Source organism: Accipiter gentilis, chromosome 11 (assembly GCF_929443795.1).
Source record: "Accipiter gentilis chromosome 11, bAccGen1.1, whole genome shotgun sequence".
Lineage (NCBI taxonomy): Eukaryota > Metazoa > Chordata > Aves > Accipitriformes > Accipitridae > Astur > Astur gentilis.
Window position 1 is genome coordinate 20,026,393 of NC_064890.1, and position 22,675 is coordinate 20,049,067.

Genomic DNA, 22,675 nt, shown 5'->3' on the forward strand with positions numbered 1-22,675 from the left:
TGCTGGTAAGGCTAGAATGAACAGGTACAAGGTGACACCCAGGTCTTTGAATGACTAAGATGCCACTCCATGTTATTCTTTGTGCTCCCTTAAATTAAATGATAAATAACATAAACATAATTATGAATTGAGAAATATAAATAACACATGGCACTTTTTAGCTTTATTGGCATTTGGTTAACTGGATAATTCAGCTCTGAGGTTACAGCTAGGTCTGCAAAGTTCCTACATTTGCACCTTCTTATTCTTCATTTGCCTCACCTGTTCTTGCCTTTACATCCCTGTTTTTTACAGTGTGACAGAAGTCTTACATTTTTCTTCTGTTTCTAGTCCAACTCCATGAATTCCTTTATCTTCCTATTGAAGTCCCAAATTCATATCCCTCTATATGTGGTGAGTTCTTTTACCTTTCATAGTGAAAACTCCTCCTGTGGATACACACTGTTCATTCAAACTGGCAGTAGCTAGAATAAAGATATTTTCCTCTCTAGTACAACCAGCTCCCTAGAAAAAGACAAGGTAGTTGTACAGCTTTTATAATCATGCTTGATGGACAAAAAGTGGTTTAAAAATCCTGTGTATGTTTTCTCACATAAAAGGTAAGCAAGAAGATACTGAAAAGCAGAAAGAGGAAAATCCAAAGGCAAGCAAGAAATCCGGAGAGAGTTATGAAAAAGTAAGAAAGTAAAATTAGTGTCGGGAGAAAATTATTAACATTAGAAATGTATAAATTCAGTAATGTTATATAAAGCCTGCCATCCTCTATGTTTTTTTAATTTTAATTTTCTTAAAGTAACCCATACTTATGCAGTGGATATTAAAAGCTAACCCAAGCCACAATGTCTGTTAAAGTAAAGCCTCATATGTTGGTAGCTCATATAATCATGCAATAAAAATATATAATAACAAAGCAAATTCTTCATAGCATCTATTCCAGCTAGAGGAATGTTCCATTTGGTTGTTGAACCTGTCCATAGTGATGCTGTTTAGAGTTTGGTTATTGTGAGGTGTAAGTAGAACATACTAACCTAGTAAATCCCGCAGGGAACTTCCCTCAGAAGGGTTCTTGTGATGTGAGATTTCCAGATCTCACAACTTAGCTTCTGCTGAGGAGTCATTGCCTTCAACAACATCCTTATGGGATGCACATATTGTTTTCTGGAAAAAATGTCAGTGTATGAGTATCAAAAAATTATTTTATATTCTGATTTTCAGTGACAATTTTTTGTTAGTTCATTTCTATACATTCAATTAAAAGTCAGCTTTAAGGTAAGACAAATTTCAGCAACCTTGAAGTAGGCCCCAGATTATATGCTCTGCTAATTCAGTAAAGCTAATTAACTTCGTTCTGCTTTTTTATTCAGTTTGCTTGAATTTAATGCTTATGTTTGGTAAGCAGACAGATAAAGAGATAAATGGGTCACTGTATTTATGACTGCTCATTATTTCCTTTAATATCCGTGTTGAATAGTGTAAGTTCTGATTACAATTAAAATGCTTTTATGCTATTTTAGCAGTAATTGACTGAAACACACAATTTGTACTTTGGTTCTGTTAAGTAATTGATGATCACAAACCATTTCTTGATAATATTTTAAATCAGCCAGTTCTTTTTCAAGTGTTTAGAAATAGTTTAATAATAGGCTTTTTCTCTGGTGTGCAAGTTTTTCTACATTCCTTTCTCTCTCGCTTTCCTTCTACTTCCATAATTATTCTTTATATTTGTTCTCTTTCCTCTTTTACTACATGTAAAATTGCCATCACAATTGTCTTTCTTTTCCCTTCTTTTATTGCCTCCTCCATCACATTCCAAAGTGCTTTTCTTTATGATCTGACTACAGGGTAGCATATGCCCTTCATATCAGTCACAAAACTCTGTAATAATGGTTCCAAATCCTTAGTCTAGCGGAAGAATACATCACACCAGGTAACAATTTGCCCAGCATTAGTTGCACTAATACTCAGAAAGGATCAGATAAACAACTAAGCAATAGTTTACAACAAAGCTGAAAGTCCATTGAAGAATGTGAGAGTTCATAAACCAAAACAAAAATACTGTAATTTTACCTAATATAAATTTATTTAATCAGAGTTATTAAATAATTTATTTGTCTGTATTAGATTTACAGAAAACAAAATTCAAAAGAAAAGAAAACATCTCTCAATTTTATGCCAGCTGTGACCAAAGCCTAGCCTAGAACAAACTGGCCTCTTTGCAGGTATAGATTACACTGATAATAGCAACACCTGCCGTTCTTCACTTACATGTGAATGCAAATGAAAAAATACTCCAGATTTGTATTTGTAGCTACCTGATTCTGTTCGAAACTTCTTGGTACAAGGTTGTTTTCTTCTTGCATACTTTTCTGTAAAAAGACTTCTGCATTCTCCTCAATGCTTTTTCCCCAAAACTCAAAAACAGACCCAGATTCTGCTTCACTTAAATAAAGACCAAAGTCTTAGAAATATATTGTCATTAATTTCTTTTTTTTTTAAAGTATCTCTTATGTTTTTCTTCATAAGGTGGAAGAGAATTCTCCATGCTAGCTGGAATTCATGGCAAAGTCTATGGATTTCTGTATTAATATAAACCCAGTTCTTACCTATTTATAATTATTCTTTCCTTTCCATGCTCACTCTGTATCAAGAAAATTTAGTTTTATGATCTGCTGAGTTGGCACAATCTCAAAAGTCATGGAGATCATAACCCATCCTTGGGGTCCTCTTTGTCAGTTCCATGACCAAGAAGTTTCTGATCCCACCTGGGATGAAGAAATGTGCCTGTAATAGACACACATCTTCTTAGGCGGCCATACAGGTGATGACTCACATTTTAAGGGCCAGACTTCTGCAGACAAAGAAAGTGTGTTTGGGTTGTGCTAATTTTGTCATTTCTTGTCTTCCCTGGACAGAGGGGTAGAACAGATGCAATCACCCAGCTCGACACCTGACACTGCTCATTAGTATTATCTGCTTTGACAAGGGAGATACTCAGATGTTATCACGATAATATTTAATCATTTCACTTCGTTTCATGCTTCTGCATTGCTACAGTTGTTTTCCAGTCATTCATTTTAACACTGACTCTAAAAGCAGCTAAATCTTTTACAATGAATCCCAGCTGAGTCTGCAAATCCTATTTCTGGTACCATTGTGAAACAGATTATTAAGTCAATTATCCATTTCGAGTTCTTGGTAGTTTGGGTGGTGTTTTGCAGGGTTTTTTTTCTTACATCAAATTTCTACTCCTATTATTTTATTTATTTCTGGGCTCTATTTTCTGTAGGCAATACTCAGACTACATCTTTAATAACAGAGAAATCTCATTTTACACAAATAACTTCAACAGCAATTTTGTTCTTCTGAGTTAAGGAACATATTATGTGATGTACAATATTGTACTTTGGTACTTCTGATTTCCCACCTATGGACAGAGATCATCTTTAAATAGTAAAATACTTTTGTCTTAAGCAGCAAAACTTTTCTGTACATGTCCTGTATTCATTATGGGTAGCATTTTCTGTGACTTATGTCATTCCTAAGGCAAAAAAAATAGTTTCTAAGTCATCATGTTTAAATAAAATCATATATTTCACACTGGATTTTGAAAATAAATAAGTATGGCGAGTATAGATATCCTTAAAAGCCTTGTGCTGTTGAAGTTAATGATGGCATGAGAAAGTCAGTTGCAGTTCACTTCAGTGAGGTGACAGAGTGGAAATAAATAGTCTTTGCTTCATTCTGTCAATAAAGATTACTCAGTTTTAAAGACTTTTAATTCACTTTACAACCTGTCCTTTTGGGTTTGTTGTTTGAGTTTTTTTACAGCTTGTGTGGAAAAATAATAGTTAATGGGGAATGTGTTGTTTTACAGGTAGTCGAACAGAAAAGGCAACAAGAAATGCTGGATTTTGACTATTCAAGTGGAATAAGTACTGATGAAGTATGGACTAGGTAAGTACTCAGTGAGATAGACTGAAAACTGTCTGAATTGTGGGCCCAGAGGTTTGTGATCAGCAACACGAAGTCCATCTGGAGACCAGATACTCATGGTGTGTCCCAGGGGCTGATACTGAGGCCAATTCTGTTTAAATTCTTCATTAATGATCCAGACACCGGGACAGGATACACCCTCAGCAAGTTTGCAGATGATACAAAACCGGGAGGAGTTGTTAATAGACAAGATGGGCTTAGATATGCCTCCTGATTATAAGAGATTTATAAAACAATGTTTAGATACATTAGATATAGAAAAGACCATTTAGGAATTTATTCTTGTAAAGATGCTTCAGGAGGTTTGCTTTCAATGGACAGGTTGATACTAGTTCCCTGATACTGATTATACCTACCACAAAGATTTTACTATGAAACAATAATATTTTCACAGTATTCTACTATATTATTTATTACAGGTTTCAATTCATATTAAGGACAAAAAACTGTCATTTATATACATGAACAGTTACTTTCACTCATATAAGTGTGTCTGCATGTGCGTGCACAGAAGATCTCTTGACAGACCAGGGCTTCTGAAAATTTTGGTAGAAGAATAGTGAGATAAGCTGCTCCCTGTAAATGTTGTCTGCAACTGAAAACCGGTTATCAGAGTTTAAATAACTGTAAAATAACAAAATCTCCCATGAAATATTATTTTTCAAACCTGTTTTGGTTTTTGTGGGATTTTTAAACTTTGTTTTCTTGTTTGTTTTGTAACTGTGTACAGTGAAGTAGCAAATACATCAGTACAGCTATTTAAATTAACTTTAGGAATCAAAAAGAAAAATTAAGAGTTATAAATATTTTCATGGCATTTCCCAATGTTGAGGAAAAGGTAGTTTAAATAATTGCTGTCTGGAACTAAAAAAAGTATGGTTTCCTTTGCTTCCGTTAGTAAAACCTATCCAAAACTCAGAAGTCAATCAGAACTCACAGGAAAATAACCTTTATATATGTTCTGTATTTTATGCTGAAGATTAGAAAAGAACTCAAAACATTTAAACTAATCGGAAAGGTACCTATGGTTTTGAAGTAAAACAATGATCCATAAAGATCCCATTAATCTAAATGATACGAATATTTGCTTAAGCCAAGATGAGCAGATTGTTAACAGAGTTCAGCAGCAGGGGAGAAGGAATTCAATCAGCTATGTCTTCACCAATAGATACATCCAAATTAAAAAGAATAAATTAGATTTTAACCACTGGGTCATGTAGATGTGCTATGCAATAAAACACAAACTACAATATGCATTGAAATAGTCTGTAAGAAACACATGTAATACTGCTTAAAATCACTTAGATGGCTGTACATCAAATCAAGCACACCAAAAATCAAGCTTGATATGTCTGAACCTGACTAGAATAATAATAAAATTATAAACCTCCTGAAACATTTTGACGCATTATTAGTAAAATAGAAAATATTCTAATTCTCATCAGAATTTTTTCAAATCCATATTACATGCAGAAACAAAGTCAACAAGGAGAGTTGAAGAAAACAACAAATCAAATACAAAACCCTTGAAAAACCAATGTTATTTCCACTTTTATATTTAATTCTTAAGATACCTACATAAGAATCAGCATTTTCTTGCTTTTCGTCTCCTCCATCAGCTTAATAGACTTCATTATTAACTCTCAATAGTTTGTTTCTTTTTTTCATGTTGATGAGATTAGACTGTTGACACTAAGTTGCAATGACTTTGTTTTTCAAAATTTTTAGACAGATATTATCCTACGTTACATTTTCATATGTAAATCTACTGGAGGCCATAAGCTTGTGCGGCTGGACGTACACTATGAACATCAGACCCACCAGTAGGTTTATACCTACTGCATATGGATGATCTCCATTGTGTACTGTCATCCTTTAGGTGTATATTCTGGTCTGGCCTCAGATAAATATTAGGATGTGACCCAGATCCATATTATTCTTCCATATGCTCATGTAGAAATTCAGTCTTATTTCTAATCTCACAAACATTCTTCATGGGAAAGCAGAAAACAGATGACTGAAGTATACAGCTGTAGGAGCTACCTCACCAAACGCAGCCTTGGAAGCAGAGTAAACTATGTCACCTTCAAAATTTCACACTCACGTCTCAGTTGGGAGCAAACAGAAAGGTGAGGGTGTAGTTCAGTCTTTAAACTTGGGCAGGTTGAAGTATTTATTGCAGTTACTGAATTATTTATTTCTGTTCATAAATAGGCTTTGATTTTTATAAATGTATTTGGCATGCATCATTGCTTGATCAGTTTTCTCAGACAGCACCTAACTTTTGGGTGCCTCACTAAAGACAGTCTTGCAAGGAACTGAGACTTGTCATGGCTTTTTTTGCATCATGGCATTTTTGCTCTTGAATAATTGACTGAAGTCTTCAGGAGAGTGGTGAATGACAAATAACAAACAAGACAGAGCAACTGGTTTGTTTTGCTAACAAATCTTCACATGTTAATACAGATCATGTTTGAGGACTACTCTCTCTGATATTTATGATTATGGAAATAACACTCATTTCTTTTTGTTGGTACAAATAAAAAGGAACAAAAATAAAAGTTGAACTAAATGACTATTAGAAATCTGAACAATCTTTCATGCATACTATACTTTACCAGTCCCACATAAGTTTTAGGTCAAGAAAAAAAGAGGAAGAAGAGGAAAAAGGAAAAATAAATTGCATCTTAGTCTCTTACCTTGGAATTCAAAACCTAGGCAGAATGCTGCATAAGCCTGCAGTTTCACAGCAGGACAAGCTGAAACAATTCCTCTCTAATTTGCTTCCCCTTTCCCAGTACACATTTTTCTTCACCTGCCTTGGGTTGTCTTTGGAACTGATAAGATCCTGTGGTGAGCTGATTTGTCATACAAAATTGGTAAAATATGTATGCGTATACATATGTATCTCCACATTGTTGGCTATTTTATATGCTATAACCACTTAGGGAAAGGCATGATAAAGACTAGAGGCAGGCATAAGGCAGAGGGCAGAGGTAAAGAGAGAGATACCACAGTAGCCAGAAATTACTGGTTGATATAAATGGATCTGAAGGCTAAGTTCCATGCTGTCATGTTCTGATCATGTCTCTGGTTTGCTAACAAAAGGGCAGCACTAAGTTCTCTCAAAACAGTGAACAGCTACCTTTCATATGACTGCACAGATGTTTTAACACTAATCCAGGAAATGGAAGACCTACATTACAGTAGGTCTTTAAAATTTATTACAGTAATAAATTTGAATCTCTCATTTTTTTAAAATTACTTATTTTTTTAAGTATGATTTTTTTCCCCTTACAACTTCAAACTTAAAGAAAATGAATGATAAATATCCAGCATTGCAGAGCATGGGATGTAACCATAATGATGGTGGAGAGATGGTGTGGAAGTGCTAATACATGCCTACTGTGTGAGCAAAGAACCTGCTGCAAGGACAGTCAACAGCCTCCTCATTACCATTATTTTATACCTTCCTTTTTATGGCAAATACTATAAATCACTGTTGAGGATTATTTTACCTTCAGTAAACTAAGAGGTGAAGTGGGTATAAATAATAATATACCAAGCATATAATTTTTTTAACCCTGAAACTTAGAAGCTATATATATCTGCAACATGCATATGTAATTGTAAAAGGTTTCATGTTAATCAAAGATTCGGCCTATTTCCAAGACAGCAGGACACTTCATTTATCTATTATCCAAGAAAAGGACATGTCTACATCATGCAAAAAAGAGATAGCTACAGGCTTACAACTGTATTGTGTGGAAAGATTGGCTTGAAACACACGAGTAATATAAAGTCTATTACCTTGAGCATAGTGCCACATAAATATAAGGGAATTATTTCTGTGTGTATATAACCCAGTAAATATGATCTTTGACATTTCTAGTAAAGGCCACAGGGTCTGCACCGACCTGACAGGGCAAGGTCTCAGTGCTGGTCTGGGCTCACTTTGGCCATACATGAGCTAAGGTTGTTGTCATTATTAATGATGGTTTCCTGTATTAATTAGATAATTTGGACTATTTAACTGTTAAAACATTAATTATACTAAAAATAAATTCTTAGGTCCAGATATATGATGAATTCTCTTTTGCTTAATGAAAGATTTTGAGATAGATAGTTGTAACAGGGGACATCTCTTCCTATTGAATCCAAAAGTGCCTAAATGTCAGGTCTCTTTAATGTGTTACATCAAAACTGAGGTTATACAAACCTAAATTACTGTTGAAAATCGCAGGTTGAAAAGATGCTTGAGCAAACTTGAATGATGTTGTAAAGAAATGCACAACACACTATAGATAACAGAGTAAGTTCCATGAGAGACAAATAGTCTTCACTAACTATTTTTAGACATCTTGAATTCTATGGCAGAGGGGCACTATGGAGTTCAGATTTAGATAGGATATCTGGTCACTGTGAGTGTGGGTCTTTACAAGACCCCGATATAATAACAGGATTTTTTTTCCTTAATTTCCTACTTTAATAAAGTTCTGCATCATTCCTCTAAATATAATGAAAGAGTTTAGGTTGAAATAAACCACAACTGTTATTGTAACTCTGACTATTAGATGTTGACAGCTGTTCTTCAGACCTAGCAGGAGGTCCAGCAAGACTGTCTCAAATAAAACCTCGACTTACCATAGCAAGTTTTTTCCACTACTTGTAGGAAACTGGCCTGCTTCTCAAGGTCAGGGAAGTTAAGGACAGCATACAACTGATTTAAGCAATTACAGCATATATAGTGTTTTTCTTCATGGGTTCTGGCCCCATGCTTTGAGTTTGATTTTGCATTTTAAATTAAGTTAAAGTATTAATCTACATGATGAAGAAGAGATTTGCAGACCTAAGTGATCTTTTTCAACCACAACATATTTTGAACGATTGGCAATGCCATCAGCCATCCCTTGTGCAAAGTGTTTTATTAATTGTAATTATTATTATTCAGCCAGGCACTTTCAGGTTACTCTATCATGAGTGTATTCTTTGACCTAGGACATGACTGCTAAATCTACAAGTCAGTATTAGGGAAGATGTACACTTACAGCATGGTTGAGATGTATGAGCATAGCTGCCTGTGCGTGACTTGGAAAGCTTAATCAGTTTCAGTAAGTCTCCTGCATTCAATTATGGGTCAGTATGTGCTATTTCTATTGACCTCCTTATTGGAGAAAGCTATTAAAGTAGGTTATGTTTGTGCAGTTCATAGTACTGTACCATGGGCAGTTAGAGTGAATTTTGTGGGAAAATGTAACAAAAATGGGCAAATAGTTTGGATAATTAAAGACCTAAACAAGATAAATGTATACAGTAAATTGTAATTATATTGTAGTGAAGAAATACACTATATATGTTGTAATTGCTTAAATCAGTTGTATGCTGTACTTTGAGAAGGAGGTCAGTGTCCTATAAGTAACGGAAAATATTTGCTAAGGTGGGTTGTGGTGTTATTTCAGACAATCTTGCCGGACAATCTTCCTGCTGCGTTTGAAGATCAGCTGTCAACAGAAAGGGATGTATTCATAAAAGATACATTCACACTGGTAGAGCAGTAGATATAAGCACAGAGGGGTGCAAGCACTGTTTCCAAAGCTGTGTGGAGAGCAGACCACCACTGTGCAAGTTGGTGTGGTATTGGCCAGTATAATTTTCCAGTCAGCAATCTGTTGGTTAATGGAAACATCCACAAGAAGAAGCAAAGGGATTATCTGGCATTACTAAAAATATCTACGTGGAACTGGGGCCAGGGGTTGCAGAATGGAAATGTTATGAAGAAAGAGTAAATAACTCATGACAAAGTGGAAATGGGTAAGAATATAGAGCTGCAACTACTCTGTAAAGTGCAGAATTTTAAAAGGAGTCACAGGAAACTGACCAGAATAAAATCTGCTTGTGACTGCATTTGACACATGAAAAACATGAGTTAAGAAAAAGAAGTGAAAGTAAATCTGAGCTAATGGGCTAGACCCACTTACCAAGTTCTTTGGAAGGGATTCAAAGAATGATGTAGCACAAAAAGAAGCATCAATGAGGACAGTGATAAAAAGGCAATGCAACACCATTCTGAGAACTGCTACAATGAGCAGCATATCTTCAGTCATGAAGGGCAATTGGATTCTTGCTTGGCACAGGGTTTGCACAGGGTAACTTTTATTCCAGCTTCTTAGTAGAATGTCAGGCATCTTCAGACATACCATTATCTTTACTGCTATTATTATTACTAATTTATTTTAAACCTTTATAAACATAGTAAATAAGCCTCTTTTCAGGCACTTTAAAGTCACAGGCATTAGAAATCTTGCAAGCCTTACCTTTTGGGTAAGACATATTACATTTACATATTTTAAAACAGACAGAAAATTAGGCAACATCTGATTTCAAGAAAATATTTGAAAGTAGCAGAGTGTTTCATGAAACTATAAGAGGATGAACTATAGCTTCCTTCTATGCCTTCAAAACCTTCAAAGATTTAGTCCACCACTCTTATTTTATTGGATTAAGGGAGAAAATCATAATTTCCACAGTTCACAATTTTTCATATTCCACAGAATAGTGGTTCTAGGACATACTGTCTAATTGTTTTGTTTCTCAGTGACTTTATATTATTATCTTAAGAATTCTTTTCCAAAATGCTAGCATAAGTTCCAGTTGTAAATGTGGTTCTAAATGTCATACAAATATTAGAGTATGAAGACTATGAAATCTACCCACTTTTTCCTGATAGAGTATGAGGACCACAGTAGATTAATTTTTTTTTCTTACCAACAAAAGTGGTGCATACAATGTATAGAGGCTACTTCTGCATGTTATTCAAATAACATGCAGTTCCAAATTTTAAGTATATACCTTACACATAAACTACAGCATCATTAATTTAATTGATTGCTGTGGAAATTAACTGTGTAGGAAAAATCTTTATTATTTCAAAACTGTGATAGAAGTACTTCTCTTGTTTCATGACAGGATTAGCATTTTAGACCCATTTTGTGACTATAGAGCTAAGGAAAACAAGCCCCTCTACCCCACACCCCCAACCCCTTGAGTTACTATACCTGCATAAAAATCAGTTTGAATATTCTAATAAATATCCCCAGGACATTTCGCTCACTAAAGCAGAGAATGAGCTGACTATATTAATGTGCTTGTAAAGAAAGGAGACTTGTGCACACATGAGAAGTTTGAAAAACAAGGAATTTTCAGCTTTTTACAAACAAAATAAACCCTTGAAAAGATAGTGATAACATATGCTTACCTAAGAGTTCTTTTAAAGTACCATGAATATTAAATAGATACAGTCAGAAAATTATATGTAATAAGGAAGCAAATTGTGTTCAGACTTTCAAAATGTGGGTGCCTAGTCACTGTCCAGGTGTTTCATTCTCATTCAAAACTGTTCATGTCACATACATACTGAAATTTCTGAGAATTTCAATTTTAGTAGTTGAATAGAATTCCTACCTGAATGAGGGGATGCTGGTTGCATGAACAGAGACTACTCTGTTTCACAGGACATTAATTTCAAAGGTTGAAGGGTGGTGTTTACATCTTTTTCTCTGATATTCTACTGGAAGCTACTGACCTTGATTGGTAGCCAGGAATGTTTAGCAGCTGTTTTGTAAGAAACTGCAATGAAACAGCAGATTCCTCAAAAAAGTTGATTTGGTATTGAAATTTAAAAAAAAAAATAAAAAAATGATGGTCTTCAACTGGCTATAAACTAGCAGATGGAGAAACCTGCTAAACCAGGAACTGAATCATCTGCAGACTCAAAATACTTCTGTGGGAGGGGGCTTGTGAGCGTAGGAAGTACCACATTTCTTCTGGAAAGCACAGGAGCTTTAAAGAATGATTGGGATGCCTCTAGCAAGGTGTATATGTACTCTGGACATCACCACACTTGGAATTTGAGTTCTGGTAAATGTCCTATTTTGAAAGCTAGAATACTAGAAACTAGAAAATAGAAACTAGAATAGCCAAGCCCTAAATCTTCCTTTCAGTTGCAGCGTGTCTGTTGATTAGTCCTGGATGCTGTCAGCTCTCTCTGCTTCTGCTTTTATGAGATGGCAGGCTACATCAGAAATGACTGTTTAAGAAATTCAGCTGGTGATGTTTTAATTGAAGTAGTAGGTTCTATACAACATTGGTTCCTCCAGATAAAAAGCAAATATTTGCTTATCTACTGAGTTTATCTACTTTTTGTCTGGAAAAGCATTAAGGGAAATTGAAGAGGCCTGACAGAAACATTCTAAGAGTAAAGACTCCCTGGGAAAAAAGGGAACATGAAACCAAAAAGTTTGGAGGAGATTCTGAAGGATACATTAAAAAAATGGCCTTCAGTGCAATATTGCCGTCCTCAAAATTCTCTCAGAGATGCAACCTGACTTTGGAAGTTCCCCAAATTCCTGAAAGAGCTACAGTTTCCTAGGCAGCTGAATTTCCACTGTTGATACATGCAGGTTAAATATCTAAAGATATTGATGTGTAAGAAACAGAAGCAGAATAATCCAGAATTTGTATCTACTTATGGAAATATAAACCCCTAAATCACATGAAGATTATTTGCCTGACAATAAGAAAGTGCGCAATCATTTCAGTTCAACTTCTGATGCAGACATGTCACTCAAAATGACTTCACATTTGACTTCATCTGACAGTTTTTATTGGCAATTTGACACTTACCCTTAAAAGTGATCACTCCAGCTCATGGTTCAGGCTTATCAGAAGGGAAATCTCTTCATAGCTCTGACTGAACTTGTCTGAGCTCTGACTGTTCCAGGGACATCAGAAGAATTACATTTCAAGGTTATAAATATAGACACATATATTCAAAGATCTATAAAGAGAATTAGAGTACATATAAGATATCAATTCAAATGTGATTACATCAAATAATATAAACAGCATACACCTTGAAATGATCTCAGTTGTATTTTGCTGGTTAATAAAATCATTCATACATCATTATTTTGATTTGCCTCTACTTTGTGATGTTAGATAAATTGACTTCTTTATTCAGGTGCACAGTACCGTGACATATTAAACCTGGTTTTGACATTTCTAGAAAGAATAATGAAAATTCATGGATGGGAAATATTGTATCTTTTATGCTTATTTAGAGTGATGCAGCATGTGTGAATTGTTGTTCTACTACATTCACCTTTCACTTCATGTCTTACAAATATTGCAGAAGACAGATATTTTCAGACATTAATTAGCAATTAAAAACCTTATAAATAAAGTCAATTCATAAAGACTTGTCTAATTAAAATGCAAACTATTATTCCAGATGACTTTTAAATAAGAAACGAAGAGAAATGCTGAAGACTGACTACTAACCATGCAAGAACATCTTCAAAAACAATTTGTGGAATATTAATGAACTGAAAATGTCACTTCTGGTCCAATTACTACAAGTAATTAGGGTTTTTTTAATTATGGAGGAAGCGGAATTTTAATAAGGTCAATTTTACAATTACAGTTTTGAAAAAATCCTAATTGTATTGTCATCATCTTATATAAAAAATGGAATCAACTCAATAACATCTGTTGAATTTATTATAAATAAAGAAAAAAGTACTGTGTTAATTCAGTAGGAAGTGACATTTTAATAAGATAAGGTTTGGTTTTAAGGACGGGAAATAAAAGATTTTAGTTATGTAAGTATTCATTACAGTAACAAAAAATCTAATGCCATTACATTCAAAAAATATTTTTCTATGAATGATTAAAAGCACTAACATTAAACTTTTTCTTTTTAAAATATTTACTATGTAACCATTAAGTTTACTGAAATCAAAATACTTACTTCTTAACTTGAAGAGAGATACTGCTTTTTACTAATATGTGTTCTAACTTCAGTTTTTCTAGAAAAGGTCAGTCCCTTTCTATAAAAACATAATTCACTCAAGTTTGTATTATATCTGGAGATTTTAAAACTCAAGGACCAATACCTTTGTGCACCTTGTTATTTAGTGTTTATATTTGAGAAAAATACCTCATTTCTGAGTTCTTTGATGTAACTTTAAAAGTTGGTTGGAATTCAAGAAATTTTCACCTTTAACACAGAGTATGAATTTTATTGAACAGACTTAAACTTTACTCTTGCATTAAGCTAGCCCAGATGCAGCTAGCATTGCCATTACAAGCTAAAGTTTTAAAACCATATACAATGTCTGGTCTCATTAGCTAGTAAACATAGACCAATCATTATACATGCAAAAAGAAATATAGGTCCACAATTTTTTTTGTTGTGGTATGCAATTGATTCTGTAAAAAGAATGAATACACAGTCATATATTAGTAAAGACATAACCTGGGAATTGCAAATTCTACTTGAAAATTTTCATTATTATAGAAAATGATCAGGTCATAAAAGCTATGTAATTTAAGCTGTAGTATTATTTAAAAAAAAAAAAAAAAAGAAAGAAAAAACTTCAAACATATATACAATCTTACTGAAAAGAATCTCCGGATGTCTCTATTTTTAAAGGCAGAAAAGAAAAATCCTGTAACCCACACCTAGAAATCTTTAAAATCAGTATTTCTTTTTTTATGTAGAATACAGATGCAGCTTGTTAGGAGGTAATACCTGGAAGACAGCCAAAAGTATGTTCCAGTTATGGAAAATGAAATACTGATATAATGGTCAAGGAAATCTTTCTGATAAAAAGCAGAATAAGAAGAAAATGTTTCTAGCTGTTACATTTATAAAAGGCATTTCTTCAAATCCTTAAACCTTCATAGAAAAAATTGTTTTTAAAAAAATTAAAACATTAGTATCATAAAACCATTTTACTGGACAAAAGCACATTGTTTCTTATTTTATTCCCAGTAGACCTAGCAAAACTAGTTTTGTTTGTTGTTTTGAATTTTTTTTTCTCCTTTTTATATACACAAAGACTTCTGTCATATATTTCTGTAGTCTTCTTTGGACTAAACTAATTTAGGCCCTTCATTCTTTCTCATACACCATGTGTTGTAGACTTGTAAATCATTATTATTTTATTTATTTGGGACTTATTCTAACTGCTCCATTTCAAAATCTTTTTTTCATGTAAAATTGTCCAGAACAATGTCCCAGCTGGGACCTTTGTGTTGATAAATAAGATATTTCTTTTATTATTTTTTTTTTTTTAACCTAGATTCTTGTCCTCCAGGTGTTTTGCAGTAGCAATTATTAATTTACATCCTATTTATTTCAGACATTGTTTAAAGTTTCAGTATGTTGATAATCTCCAGTCATGTCTTCTGAAGTTCCTGTAACCTTTCCATGTTTAGTATTATCCTTTTTTCCACATTACTAATTTAAATATTGAGTTTACCTGGACCAAAAGTGATCTCTGTAGAAATACATCTGGCATATCCTATAACAGCTGCTTAGACTTTGAATAGAGTTTTCTCAGTTAATTGCATGTCTCCTTCATTGTATCATCTAGACTGTATTTTAGTTATTTGCTTATGGAAATGTCAAATGAGAAAGTATCATAAGGCTTTTTATCTGGCAATATATATTACACCCACACCTTATCCTTCTTTCAGACAAAAAAGAAGGGTTTTTTAATTTTTATGATTCTAGAGAAGGAAAGACATCTTACTGAAATAAACAACTAATAGGTCACAGAGCAATAGATCAATATTTCTCTTTAATAAATAAAGGAAAAGGATTAAGAAACAAGTCTAAGAATCAGTAACACATAATCCCAGGATTATGTTCAGCATTTGTCTTGCACAGATAGCATTTTAATTAAAGATATGTAAACAGTAAATTAACCAAAATAATTTTCTAGTCTCTGTGTGTGTGTGTGCATCTGATATCCACACTTACTTTATCCAATCTGATGACTTCCTCATTAAAATGAGAATGAGGTGTCTTCTCAATTACAGCTTTGATGTCCTCTAACAATAAAAGTGAACAAAGTAGCAGCAGCAGCATGCTATCACAGCTTGAAACTTGTGCGTTAGTAGTTCAGCCGGCTCTAAGAGACATTTCAGTAACATAAATATCTAGCTTTGTAACTGAAGTCCATCTAGACTTTATATCACACTTTTTGTTTATCAGACATGATGGGAAACTGCAGATAAACTGTCCAAAAGAGCTGATAGTGCTTACCTGTTGAAGTTCAGCTTTCTAAACAGACATCTATATGCCTTTAATGTGTATTTATCTAGTTAATTCTACACTGAAAAACTACTTGCTATTGCTATTTTTATTTAGGTATGCATATACACGTACGTACACATAGATATGTATACAGGTACATTCACTCGGTGTAGAATGAACTGTGTGTGACCCTGGAATAAAATGTAGCATAGAGGTTTAAAGGTGTAGGATGATCTCAAAGGCCTCGAAAACACTTGCACAGGTTAACATAGAGGATCCCAGTAAACAAGTCATCATTTACTGGTCAGTTATTTGCCATCAAAGGAGTAAAGGCTTGGGAGCTGGGTAAAACCAGTTTGGAGAGGGCAACACGGGGAACAAAGAACCAGTATCCAACACATGTGAAACACATAATAGTAAATTTAGATGCAGAGCAGTGAAGGAAGAACAAGGCTTTAAACATGTCAGTAAACATAGAAAAGTGGATCTGAAGGTAAGAGAATGAAACCATCAGCATCATACTTCCAGCAGAAGACTTGAGATGCTGATGACTCCCCTGAACACCTCCCCATGCACACAGACTGAAGGCACCACCTCCACACCCCACCTTTAGGTGTCAGAAGGCAGTGGAAGGGTCATAGAATCATAGAACACCAGGCTGAAAGGGACCTTGAGGATCATCTCATCCAATGAACACAACAGCAGAAAAAGGGGTAGTCAGTAAACAGCTTGTGCACTTATAATTTTAACTGTATATTATTTGAACTATTAGTGTCATTGTAACTGTACTGAAAATTCTTTGATGTTAAGACCTTACTTATTAAATTAACAATAAATTCTTGCATTTGCATAGAGGAACTGTTCTTTTTTGCACTCAGTGAGAGGCCTCTGAGAGTCCTTCTGGCAACAAACTGAACCAGAGTCAGGAGAGCGATGAGGGCTAGTTGCACACCAGGCTGCATTCACAAGAGGGTAGGCAGCAGGTTCAGAAAGTGATTGATTTTCCCTTGTTCAGTGGCCTGGGATCCTCTGTTCAGCTTGGGGTAGTTTCTGTCCAGTAGAAGAGAGACGTCCAAAAAAATGGAGAGAGACTGTCTGGGAAATATGATGTATGAGGTGATGCTGAGGGAACTGAGTTTGTTTAACCTGAAGAAACGGCTGCGAACAGGGGATCTAACTGCCATCTTCCACTACCTGAATGGGGCTATAGAGCAGGTGGAGCCAGTCTCTTCACAGAGGCAGACACACAGCAGGTCAAGAGACCACAATCACAAGCTTCAGCAAGGGAAGTTCAGACTGGATGTTACTAGATTATGCTTCACATTTAGAGTGGTTAAGCACTGGAAAAGGTTCCCCAGAGAGCCTGTGTACCCTCTATCCTTGGAGATACTCCAAATTTCATGAGTCAAGGCCCTGACCAACCTGATCTAAATGTGACGCTAATGCTGCTTCAAGCACAAGTTTGGACTAGACAACCCTCAGATGCACCTTACAACCTAAATCTTTCATGATTCTGTGACAAACTTCATTTCAGTCAAGTTTGCTATTCAAAAACAGCACAACCTTTTTTAGAAAGTTTCATAAAAAATAAAATTGAGACAAATAGATAATACTGGGGCTGGGAATCAGCATGAGTCTTTTCAGTCCAGTGAGATGAAATGAGGAGAAAAAATAACTGAGATGAAAGGATTATAAAAACAGGTTAACTCAGACTTAATTGCAGCTTTGCAAACGGTAACACTGTCATATCTCTGCACCCTGTGCTGTAATTATCTTGTTAAAAAAGATGACGTGGGACTTGAGAAATGGATGACAGCAGTGCAACTTTCTGGTAATAAAGAGTTAAAGCATTCCTAAATCATCAAGGACTTTGTTTTTGAAACCCAGTCTTTTCTCAGTGTTTTTCTAGTCTATTTCATTTTCATCTGTAAATATGTTTTGAAGAAATACATTAATAAATATAATCTATTTATATTTTAAATATAAGCTATGTATATCCCTGGGGGTAATTAAAAGATGTGTAGAGGTGGCGCTTAGGGACCTAGGGTGGTTTAGTGGTAGACTTGGTAGTGTAAGGTTAATGGTTGAACTCAATGATCTTAAGGGTCTTTTTGAATGTAAATGATTCTATGATTCCATGATTCTATGATGCTATGATTCTATAAGAAGAAACACATGCATTTTCCAAGTCATAAAAACCAGAATTCACATTGCCCATGCAATATCACATATAATATTTTCAAATAATTGGCGTAATCAACCAACATGCACCAAATATCGTAATAGTGCAGTAACCTTTTAAAAATCATGAATATGCATGCATGCTAGTTGAAACAGTCACATGCAAGGCAAGGTGGCTGGTGTTACTTTAGCATTACTCATGCTGGCAGTGTGGCTGACATAAGACTAGCACTGTGATGCTTTGGTGAAAAAAAACTATTGTATGTATACTCTGTCTTATATCGGGGTGCTAGACATGAAAAATTAAAAGACTGTTCTGGAAAGAGCATACAAGCCCTGGCAATCTTATGAATTTGGTCCAATCAGACATGGGAATTTTGTAGTGTTTGCAAATGTCAAACTGTTTTTGTTATAATGAGCCAAATAATTTATAAATGCCAAAAGCACTGAAGTTTATGGCTGAACCTTCCTAGAGGACTTTTGTGATGTGGGATTACTTTATCTTTGGGGATTTTTTGTTTTTCCTTAAGCTATGCAGTATAAGCTAACTAATAATGATTAATACTGTTAAATTCTGGTGATAACTCTCCATTATTTCTTAGGGTCAAGATATGTAAAGCACAGATGGTAATTGTGTTAATGACATTGTTTCAGGCTACACTTGTAATTAAACTTAAAACAGTGTCTGAAAATGTTTACAATGATTAAAATAATATTTGACTTAGAGTTTCCATTTATGAAGATTTTCGGATGAAACCTTATTTCCATGAGATTTAAATATAATGTGCATGCATATTCATATCTATCTGTCTAAACATATTCATTCAAAAAAATCCACTGAGATATACAGTATTATCTTCTTTACCAGGGCACCTTTTTACAGCATAAGCAGCAGCTGCTAGTAGTAGAAATACAAAACAGGAAAAAAATATTGCATGATTATAAGCTTTTCCCTCTCCCTCACACATAAAAACAACATATACAGTAATAGCAAACATCACACTAGAATTAATGTTAAATTTTTACATCTAGATTTACATTTTTAAGCATGATGCTGTGGGAAAAGAGGAAAGTAAGAGCTAGTATATGACCTTGAGAAAGATTTTTGACTAAATGAACTAATACCATGTCCCTTGATAAAATCTTTAACACATTAAATTAATGGATACACTCTCATGTTTTATAACCCAGAATGGATACAGGTTCCTGGGGCACAAGATGTCCTTACAGTGCCTGGGATTGGAGAGGTACCCAGGAAGGACAAACAAAGCTTATATTGTGAATGGAGAAAGAAAAATGGTATTAGGTTTCAAAATAGCTAAAATCCCATTCATCTCTGAATTTAGACATCTGAGGGAAGGGTATAGGTTATAACCTTCGCTAATTCACAATCTGCCACTCAGAAATCTCATCAAAGATTAAGATATTCAGCTTCTTGTTAGAAGGGATGATCAAGGTTCATATTCACTTTTTTTTTCTTTTTTAAAAAACTACATAAAGACAGACTACTCCCCTTTTGGTATTTTATGTTGTCTGATCACTGAAAATCTGTGCTTTTAAATAAATGTATTTTTCCCAGAGACTTCTATTGTGGGAAAACTGACTCTAAATAACACAAAAAGGCATTCATTCCATCTTTTAATAGTAAAAATCATTAAAAGAATAATATTAGGACACCATTAACTGTTGAAGGAGCCTAGTTTATGCAAGGTTTCTAATTTAGATCACAAAATTAAGCCAGATGCATCCTCCCAAGTGCTATCTAAATAAACTTTCACAAAGTGTTAAACATTTTCTTCTCTCTTTAAAGGTTTTTTTTTCCTTATTTGTCTATAAGAAGATATCTCAAAGGCAAATACTTCACTTTTAAATTGCTTAATTGCTCTACTAATAAAGAAGATGCAATTCCAAACCAAAAGAAAACTGAAAAACTAAAAGGCTGAAAGCTTCTTCACTGAAAAGCAAAGGAAGGCTGACCATTGTGCAGCCGATAAAAAGCTAGAAAAATATAGAAAATTAAGGGAGAACAATTAAGCAGTGTGAAGGTGAATTTGAGAATGTTGTTTTACTATCTCTATTACTTTTTCTATCTCTGTGGTTGTGGTCTCTTTTCATTAACTCTCTTTTGAATCTCAGAACATGAACTTTTTAATTCTTACATTTCAATATTTTTTCTATTCTCTTTATATAAGATAGATGCATATCCCATATTTTCTAAAAGAAGTAGCTGCTGAAGCAAAGTTCCCATGAGTATGCTAATAAATAATAAGTTTTAAGTACCAAATAAATCTTATAGACAGAGCATGGTTTAGTATCTACTCCACTCACTCTCCAGTACAGTAACAGCCTAACATCACACAGAGTAGGGTCTACTCTGGTCTACTATTAAGAGAAAGTTTAAAAAACCTGTGCTGTTCATTTGGTAAAGAATAGACAGTTGTTTTGAGAATAATGTTGGGGAGGGGCCCGGTGTCAGTCACTGTGTGTAAAATGTTATATTGTTACAATTTTTGCTCAGCATTGGTACTGAACTGACACCTAAAAGCCATCTTTGTGGAGCTGGATCCTGTTACAATGCAGAAACACAGAATAAAACGACCATGCCTGGTCCTGGCCTATGCCCTAAATAAATCAAAATACACTTCTTCCTGAGGATTCATTATCCTTAAAGAATAACCGATAGGGAGTTCTTTGATTAGAAATTTTACAAAGCAGACTATATCGTTCTTCTTTGTTTTTCCACGTTGAACTATTTCATTAAAGACAATGCTGAAATGATGAGAATCAAAGGAATAATTCATCATAACAGTCACTACACTATTACTGATAAAATTCCATTTTGCCTAACAATATTTGTTGTTTGAGATATCTCATTGGGGTAAGCTGGTCAAAATACCAACCAATTACAATTGCTAACTTATCTTCAGTACAGAACAAAAAGGTAATTGTTTTGAATGCTGACAGTTTCACAGATACAGTTAAGGTTAATGTAAAATCATAGACAGAAAATGAATTTCATAATGAAGCATGCCGTAAAAGAGAAACCAGTATAGAATGTAGTGTATAATAGATGGCGACATTAACCTAGTGAAGGGTCATCCAAAGACTTGCTGAGTGCCTAGGAGTAGCATCCTAGTTGTTCATTTTAACGAACTCATTCAATGCATGACCTTGTGTTACTTCAGTGATTAATTCTGAATTAACATTAACCTGTAAGTAAGTGTCATTGAATTGGACACCAGTCAGAATGATCTCAGTAATAGATGTCTAAGCTGCACTAACTTCATATTAATGTTTTACCATCTGAGCACAGTCAGTGATAAGCCGATTTTAAAAACATTTAATTTAAAACCAATTTACTTATTAACTGAATTACCCACAAATTTGACTAATAGAAGGATTTTGTTCAAACAACAGGTCAATGTAAAAAGATTGCCACAGATATGACCGCTTTTCTCCCGGTAAATTTTAAGCTGTCAAAGCCCTCCAAAATGCAAGTGCCATAGTGACTCCAGTGATCTCAGTAATAAAATTCTCAGCAGGTTTCCTGATGTCAGTTTCTGTGAAGGTTAGACAAACCCTTATGACTAATCATTTAGGTGGGAAAAAGGTTTTAAATCTTCAGTTCACTAACACTGGAGAGGGGACTGGAAATTACTTCTTTGGTCAACAACTTGCAGTATCAAGACATATATTCATATGTAATCAAACTCAGTCTAAAAATTATATCAATTGCCTATTCACAGTACGCCAGCATGTCATTATTGCAAACTTTTCTTTGATAGGAAATTCCCTTTTTTTCATGACCAAAATATACCTCTCTGTTATTCTGCCCATGCTGTTCTTCACCCTAAATAATAAATTTCCCTCTTTTCATACACTCTCTGAAAGCCATAGCAGTGTCTTTCCAAAGCTGTTTTTTCCTGATTTTTCTAATCTGAAAGAAGCTCTTCATTCTCTTGCTCATTCTTATGATGACCTTCTCTGTGGATGTTGTGGAGTGAATTAGTTTTTATCATGGTCACCAAAAGTAGACAGTGTGTGATAATCAGCTTCAGAGTAACACATGTAAATATAGGTGTCTATATGAAGGTGAACCACCTATCTAGCTCCCATTCTAGTGAATGGAGATATAGTTAATGCAATCACTGGATCCTAACAATTAACTCAAGCTAAACTAAACTATTAAAGCACAAATCATTCACCTAAACATTAACTAGTGTCATTTGCGATGTGCTAGAGCCTGAGGAACTGCTTTCAGCTGCTTTGGAAAGAACTAAGTCTTTCAGAAGCCCTTATTCATATTTGCCAGTCTTCCGTGGAAGTCTCAAATCCTTTAGAGCATCTCAAATATCAGTAGATACAACTAAATCTTGCCCATTTTGAGCTTAATTACTC